Source organism: Leptonychotes weddellii, chromosome 2 (assembly GCF_054177405.1).
Source record: "Leptonychotes weddellii isolate Sample4059 chromosome 2, ASM5417740v2, whole genome shotgun sequence".
Taxonomy (NCBI): Eukaryota; Metazoa; Chordata; class Mammalia; order Carnivora; family Phocidae; genus Leptonychotes; species Leptonychotes weddellii.
In genome coordinates, this window is record NC_138370.1 from 144,063,968 (window position 1) to 144,072,517 (window position 8,550).

Below are 8,550 nucleotides of genomic sequence, written 5' to 3' on the forward strand. Positions count from 1 at the left end.
TAAACATTCATTGCTAGCACTTAGACATACAATTGGACTTTTACATATTGATTTTGTACCCTGTTAACTTATTAACTTATGTGCCTTTTTTGTAAATCTTATGGGATTTTTATATACAGACTGTTCTGTAGTTTTTAAACAAAAATAGCTTTATATTCCTTTCTGATGTGTATGAATTTTATTATTTTTTTTTGCTTTAAGGCACTGGCCAGGATCTTAATACAATATTAAATGGAAGTGGTAAGAGCAAATATCCTTGTTTTGTCCTCAATATTAGAGAAAAATAAAACACTCCTTCTTTCACCATTAAGTATCATCTTAGCTTAATTTTGTATACGTTCTTTATCAGGGGGAAAAAGTTTCTTTCTATTCCTAGTTTGCTGAGGGTTTTTTAACATGAACGAGTGTTGAATTTTGTCTAATGTTCTTTATACGTATGTTGTGATTACAAGAGAAACCTTGTATTACATAGGACATTAGGCGGTGTCTTAAAAGTGTCATGCTTTGAGAGTAGATCAAAATTAGGTCCAAAATGAAGGCTAATCTGGCCATTCCATAAATAAAGATTAAATACAAGATTTAAGAGTATCAAACTGACCTAAAATAACTTGACTACATGAAAAAAACAATGTGATATACTATTTAAAGAAATATTAAAACTGGTATAGATAATTATAAACTTTACAATGTCCAACACCTGATAAAAATTTACCAAGTTTGCATAGCAACAGAAAAGTATGACTAATAACTGGGAGAAAAATAAATTAGTAGAAATTTCTAAATGCAGAAATGATCTTTAGTGTCAGAATCTAAAATCCGGTACATTTATATTGGGGACGCCTGGGCGGGTCAGTAGGTTAAGCGTCTGCCTCCGGCTCAGGTCATGATCCCAGGGTCCTGGGATTGAGTCCCGCATCAGGCTCCTTGCTTGGCAGGGAGCCTACTTCTCCCTCTGCTTGCTGCTCCCTCTGCTTGTGCTCTCTCTCTCTGACAAATAAATAAATAAAATCTTTAAAAAAATAAAATAAAATCAGGTACATTTATAGCTTTTTTAAAGAAGCATTTTGATATATTATCTACTAGGATTTATTTTGTGAATGGTGTATGATAGAAACTGGCTTATATATGAATATGTATCTGTGTGTATACATGCATTATATATGACAGTTTCTTTGAATTATTAAGTCACATTACAAATCAAAGTCAAACAATAATAGAATATTATTAACTCAGTTACTTGGGCAATTAACAAGAGTTTTATATTTCTTTTCCCTGTGTTTTTTAGTATTTCCTCTAAAGTTTTTTAGTATTTCCTCCATAATTTTAAAGCTACTTTCTGATTATTTGGGTTATCACCAAAATATACTCCTTCTTGTTTATTAAGGCCAATTCAGTTCTTTGATTTAAACTTCAAAAGAAGAAGGGATGGACCTAGAGATTTATGCTAAGCAAAATAAGACAGAGAAAGACAAATACCATATTATCTCTCATATGTGAAATCTAAAACAAAACAAAACAAAACAAAAGAATAAGTAAACAAAAAGCAGAATCAGATCTATAATTACAGAGAACAAAAGGATGATTGCCAGAGGGGCAGGGTACAGGGGGGATGGGAAAAAATGGTGAAGGGGAGTGGGAAATACAGGCTTCCAGCTATGGAATGTGTCATGGGAATAAAAGGTACAGCATAGGGAATAGCCAATGATATTGTATAGCACTGTATAGTTACATATGGTAGCTACACTGTGGTGTAATTACACTGTGGTAGTTACACTGTGGTACATATGGTCGCTACACTGTGGTGAACATAACATTACCTATAGAGATGTAGTATCCTTATGTTGTACACGTGAAACCAATGTAACATTGTGTCAACTATAGCCAAATAAATAAATAAATAAACCCCAAAAGAATAAGGAAAAAATAAAAAGCTATTATAACTTATAAATATGTACAAAAATATAGAGAAAAGCATGACTATCATAAAAATAGAACTGTTAAGTATAAAGCAGAAGACCAAGTGGATTTTGAAATGTAAAATATACTCTCTGAAATGAAAAAAAAATGATATGAGATTAATACCAGATTGGGCACAGCAGAAGAAAAGATCAGTGAAGTTAAAACATAGAACTTTACCTATCCTAAGTAAAGTACAAAGTAAAAATAATTGGAGAAGAATGATATTTTATCAGTAAACTCTAGGGAAATATTTAATATTAATGGAAATAGAAAATTTGAAAAAGAAAAAAAATGTAGCTAACCAGGTTTAAGAATCTCAAAGAACTCTAAACAGAGAGACACAAAGGTAATCAGAACAAGGCAGATCATAATCAGAATGCTGAACAAAACTGATGGAGAAAAATCTTGAAAGCAGATAGAGAGAAAAAACCCATATTAGATGTAGAAGAAAAAAAAATATAAATAAGAGCACATGTCTCAAAACACTGTAATTCAAAAGACAATGGAATGGAGTCTTTAAAAGTAACATCAATGAGTTTTTTCATTTCCTTTGTGAAATCAAGTACGAGACAATGTATTCATTTTTTTATCTTGTTGCTTTATTGGTTGGAGATATACTTGCCTCCTCTCATAATTTTTACAGTGTGTTGGTTTTCAGTACAGGTAAGACTTACAAACTGTAAGAGCATCGCTATTAATGCCACTTTTAAAAATATTATAACTAAAGCCTATCAACATTAGTATTTGTATCACTATCATTTACATTACCCTGTGTCACACACATCTGTTTCTATGTGTTAAGGAAAAGATGATAAAGAGAGGGAAAAGGGATGCTAGTGTAAGCAAAGATATGTCATTTAGCCAATGAAAAATATGCATATTATTTCTTTTTATAAGTGTTTTTATTTTTTTATTTTTTATTTTTTTAAAGATTTTATTTATTTATTTGACAGAGACACAGCAAGAGAGGGAACACAAGCAGGGGGAGTGGAAGAGGGAGAAGCAGGCTTCCCGCGGAGCTGGGAGCCCGATGCTGGGCTCAATCCCAGGACCCTGCGAGCATGACCTGAGCCGAAGGCAGACGCTTAACAACTGAGCCACCCAGGCACCCCTATAAGTGTTTTTAAAAAGACAATTGATTAAATACCATTTTATTAAAGAGTTGTACATATAAAAAAGACAAAATAAGTGTAGATAACCATAACAATTCATATTCATAAACTTTGCTTGGGGTTTCTTCATTCTTCACAAAGCAATGGAAGAAGCATCTATGAAATTATTATGATCATAAGTCATTAAAATGGATGTTTATTTAAGCCTTCAGCTTCAAGGTTCAAGAGCATTCAGAATTATGTTTAGAAAAAGGAGGTTCTTTCATGCATTACATAAATAAAAGTCAAAATGCTACCATAAATACAAGATCTGAGTTCCACTGCCTCCATAATTTTAAAGTGTAAGTATAATTTAGGAATGAATAAGAAGGGCGCCTGGGTGGCTCATCGTTAAGCATCTGCCTTCGGCTCAGGTCATGATCCCAGGGTCCTGGGATCGAGTCCCACATCGGGCTCCCTGCTCAGCAGGAAGCCTGCTTCTCCTTCTCCCACTCCCCCTGCTTGTGTTCCTGCTCTCGCTATCTCTCTCTGTCAAATAAATAAATAAAATCTTTAAAAAAAAAAAAAGGAATGAATCAGAAAATGAGGTAAATTGGGGCATATTTTAATAATATTATTATAATTTTTTCTAATATTATTATAATTTTTTATAATATTATTCTGAAGAAACCACGTGGACAACTTTTTTCTTTTATAAAAGCCCATTTAAAAGTTTCAGGAAGAAAAATACATGATGTATGTAATATAAAACATATAAAACATATGTTGTTTAATATCATAATATTTAATATTACAATGTTTAATATGCATTTCAAAATGTTTAAATATTAAACTTAATATTAATATATAAAATTTAATATTATAATTATGTAATATTTAATACAGCTAAGAAACACTGTTATCTACATTTAAATGTTACAATACTTGGTACCAAGAAAACATTTTCGGAATCCAGATAATATTCTTTTTTTTTTTTTTTTAATTTTATTTTATCCAGATAATATTCTTACTCATTTCTTAGTTTTGTCTTGAAAACCTGAAAAATTTTATAGTATAACTTAGAGGGCTTGAAATTTCAAGGCAATTTGAATCTTTTTCTCATACATAGATGATTTGGTCATTATTATTTTAATCATATTCTGTTTATTTTTTATAGCTTATGCAACACTGGACAATTAACTAGAATGCTCTGTGCCTCAGTTTCTTTACTGGTATAAGAGCTCATTATTATCTTAACAGAACAGTAAGAATTAATGTGTTATTTACTATGTGTCATGAAACACATTTTTTTTTTTTTGCAGTCTATATTTGAGTAGTGTTTATTTAGTGGACTTCGGTAAAGTCCTTTATACATATCATTAATCTCCACAGTACACATTTAATGATGGTCCAATAATCTCAAAAAATAAAAAAAGACCTACTTTAAAGACTAACCAATAAATTAAACAAAACAAAATCCATACAACTTTCCCCACCCCTATCCTGCAAGGCTAGCAGTTGTGAGGTGTATTTATATTGAAACCCAATGTTTTAAAAATAGTTCTGATTCTCCAACCACCCCATCCCACCCCACCCTGGGTATGAAGCAATAGTAACCAATTAAATATTTTATTCTACACCCCCCAAAATTAATCCAGTGTTTCAAGTGCTCAAAATTGTTATTATTGTTTTATTTTTACTATTGTTACCATGTTAATAATCACTGATTCGTTGCAGTGATTGTTTATGATAGGATAAGCATTATTTATGCCTACATGTCCTAATTGGCTTAAGAATATAGAAGGTAGCTTTCATATTCCATTCGACAATGCTTTCTATTATTTGTGCAGTGTAAGTAATTAAAGTCTACAAAGCTAGGACATAGAGTCCACAAGGATGATAGTGAAATACCCTGTGTTCTATCCTCAATACTGCCATAATAATTATAAGTGGAGTTAGGAGTCATCTATGACATTGCCTTCTCCTGGTCTGAAATCACAATGAAGACATTCTCTTATGTCTGATTTATCTCCTTCTATTACTATTGTTGGATTACTTTAACAATCTTCTGCCAACCTCTAATGCTTCTGCATAGCATTTCCAAATTAATTGCCTTAACCCACTGTTCATAAAAGCACTTCACAATTTTCAGGACACATTTTAAATTATGGCATTTGAAAATAAAATTACAAATTAAAATTAATTCATTAATTTGCTATTAAAAGCCATACACAATTTGGTTCTAATTGTAATTTCTAAATATATCATTTGCTATTTTATAAAATGTTATTTTGATTTCAACCAGACTCTCCTACTTAGTGTCTTCTAATAAGACATGTGTATCTTTACCCCCATGACAAAACTCTTGGTTTCCTATACATAGAGTTCAATATAGCTGATTTAATTTCTTTCTTTCTTTGAAGCCTCTCAACTTCTTCTTCTACAAATTGACCTAGACATCACAGGCTACAACGTGCTCTCTTATTCTTCTAAACACTTGCCCATCCCCAAGCTCAGCTATATTTTCTGTATAATTTGTTAATTGATGTAGCACAGAATATGTTACATATACGACACACACAAACACACACACACACACACAATGCATGATGTCTTTCGATACTCTGAAACATAAAAACACTGTTTAGAATTACTACACTGTCTTAGTTTGGGCTGCTATAACAAAGTACTATAGACTGGATGACTTATAAACAGCAGAAATTTATTTCTCACAGTTCTAGGAGCTGGAAAGTCTAAGATCAAGGTGCCAGAAGATTTGGTATCTGGTGAGGGCCTGCTTTGTGATTCATAGATGGCTGTTTCCTTGCTATCTTCTCACATGGCAGAAGGAGTCAGGGAGCTCTTTGGGATCTTGCTTATAAGGGCACTAATTCCACCCTCAGGACTCCACTCTCATGACCTAATATCCTCCCCAAAGCTCCACATTCTCATACCATCACAGTGGAAGTTAGTATTTCAACATATGAATTTTGGGGAAACAAAAACTTTCAGTCTATAGCATACATATAACATGATTTCTTATAGAAGAAAAGCCAGTTTCAAAAATTAGATACAGAGAAAAAAAATAGTAAACCCAGCACAGGTAATTAAAGAGTAGACTACTTAGTCAAGTATTGCAGGACTGATATTTATTCCTAACCATTAGAGCAGTAAAACCAGTGGACTAAATATTCAAATAACTCCATATCAGTTGAGAAAAAACAACACCCCCTTGCCTCCTGAATATCCCCTCTTCTAGCTGCTCCAGAACTCTGCCCCTGAGAACTCCACTAACTTCAAAGTGTTAAGTAACAAGGGTGGTAATGCCTGACGTGGCAGTGGACTCCTAGACCCTACTTTAGCATTTTGACCTTTCTCTGTTCTTACTGATTGTGTCTGTGGCACACCTGTTGTTAAGTATTTGAGATATGCTTGAGGAAAAGTGCATTTTATTCAGATTGTCATGCAGTCAAGAAGCAACTTGGCATGGCAGTATACAGAAAGAAGTGAGTTCCTGAGATGCAGATAATGCACAAAGACAAGAATTCCAAGATTACGCAACTGTAGAGATTTAAGTAGGTAAAGAAATGCTGCATGGTGACTGGACAGCATAGTTTAATGTAGAAAAAATCTAGGCAAAGATCTGATAACATAGTCAAGACTCTGGGTGCCTGAAAGTAACTGATAAGAAGAAAACAGCTTTTACAGTTAAAAATATGAGGTTGCATTGGGGACTTGTTTGTATAAATAAGCCTTGGTTAAGAAAACATGTTTTAAAAAAGTACAGGATAAAACCAGCAGGAAGTTGACCAATTGCTAAATTACCTAATGTAGCATTAAACGTGAATTCTTGGTGAAGATCATTTACAAAACATAAGATAGAGATGAAATGCCACATGACAGTCAAGTGGAGCACACTGTAGATAGGTGCAGTTTTAGATAGAAGCTTTCCAAGCAACTGATTATGTATCATAGTTAATTGACTGACTACTTTCAGTTACTTAATATCATTAGTAAAATTATCCATTTGTAAGTATTCCAAGCACCTTAAATTAAGTCATATTCCACTATTCAGTGTCTCAAATTCTTCTCTTAGAGTTCGAGGCTTTGAAAAGATCAACAGGCCAGGGGTTTCTGGGTGGCTCAGTCAGTTGAGTGTTTGCCTTCAGCTCAGGTCGTGATCTCAGGGTCCTGGGATCGAGCCCGTCATCGGGTTCCCTGCTCAGTGGAAGAGTCTGCTTCTCTCTTTCCTTCTGCCCCTCCCCATGCCCCTTCTCTCTCTCTCTTGCTCACTCTGTCTCTCAAATAAAAAAATACAATCTTTAAAAAAGAAAAGAACAGCCCATTTACTAAGCCCACTTGAAATCCCTTTTGCTATCAGTAGTCCTCAAAATTCTTTGATCAGCTTATTTTTAATAGCTAACTTTAGTCCCATTAGCATTTATTATAAGTCAGAACACAACTGCTGAGCACATGCAGCATACACTGGAGACACTCCCTGAAGCACCAGACCCTGAGCACTACATGACCTCTTCTTGATAAGGCCATTGCTTTCAAGAGCAGGAGACATAACTGGCTGTTCTGACACACAGAAGAATGCAGAAGCTTAGACAAAACGGGAAGACAAAGGAATTTATCCCAAATGAAAGAACAAGATAAGGTCAAAGCCAGGGATCTAAGTGAAACAGATATAAGACATGCCTTACAGAGAATTTAAAACAATTATAAGGATACTCATTGGGCTTGAGAAAAGGACAGAGAACATCAATGAGACCCCTACCACAGAGATAAAAGATTTTAAAAAGATTCAGAGATGAAGAACACAATAGATGAAATTAGAAACATGCTTAATGCAATGAACAGCAGGCTGGAAGATGCAGAGGAACTTATTAATGACCCAGAAGACAAATTAATGGAAAGCAATGAAGCTGAACAAAAGACAGAAAGAAGAAATATGGAACACAAGAATAAACTTAGGGAACTCAGTGACTCCATCAAATGTAATAACATTCATATTATGGGAGGCCCAGAAGAAGAGGAGAGAAAAGGGGGCAGAAAATTTATTTGATGAAGTAATAGCTGAAAACCTCCCTAGTCTGCAGAAGGAAACAGACATCCAGATCCAGGAGGCACAGAGAACTTCCATCAAAATCAACAAAAGTCAGCCAACACCAAGACATATTGAGAAAAGTTTTCAATTAGCAATAATCGCGCCTCGGATAAACCTCATTGGCTACGATACTGCCACTGCGCAAAGCTTCACCAAGACATATTGAAATTAAATTTGCAAAATATAGTGATAAAGAAAAAAAAATCTTAAAAGCAGCAAGAAAAAAAGATGCCATTAATTTGCAAGGGAAAACCTATAAGGTTAGCTGGAGATTTTTCAACAGAAACTTGGCAAGCCAGAAGACTAGCAAACCAAATCCAACAATACATTGAAAGAATCATTCACCACAATCAAGTGGGATTTATTTCTGGGTTTTAAAGATGGTTCAAT

General features: G+C 33.8%; 1 pseudogene; it reads right to left on the minus strand.

Moving 5' to 3' along the window:
• Positions 1 to 8,189: 8,189 nt before the first annotated feature.
• On the minus strand, positions 8,190 to 8,309 carry LOC115940630 (U4 spliceosomal RNA; annotated as a pseudogene).
• Positions 8,310 to 8,550: the final 241 nt, after the last annotated feature.